This window comes from Egretta garzetta, unplaced genomic scaffold, assembly GCF_000687185.1.
Source record: "Egretta garzetta isolate BGI_Z169 unplaced genomic scaffold, ASM68718v1 scaffold1055, whole genome shotgun sequence".
Taxonomy (NCBI): domain Eukaryota; kingdom Metazoa; phylum Chordata; class Aves; order Pelecaniformes; family Ardeidae; genus Egretta; species Egretta garzetta.
The window spans coordinates 8,107-8,349 of record NW_009259699.1 but is presented as its reverse complement, the minus strand read 5'-3'; positions in this window follow the sequence as shown (position 1 = coordinate 8,349).

Below are 243 nucleotides of genomic sequence, written 5' to 3'. Positions count from 1 at the left end.
ATTCCCCAGCCCCCCCTGAGGATTTGGGGGGGGGGATCATTCCCACCCTCTTTACTCCATTCCCTAACCCTGGTGGAGCCCCATGAGGATTTAAGGGGGTGTCCCCATGTTTTCCTCCACCGTGGGAGAACCCAGACCCCCGTGAGGATTTGGGGGGGCTCCTCTGCTCCCTGATACCCCCCCCATTCCCCCCCCAGCCCCCCCTGAGGATTTGGGGGGGGGGGGCAGTGCCACCCCCCTTGC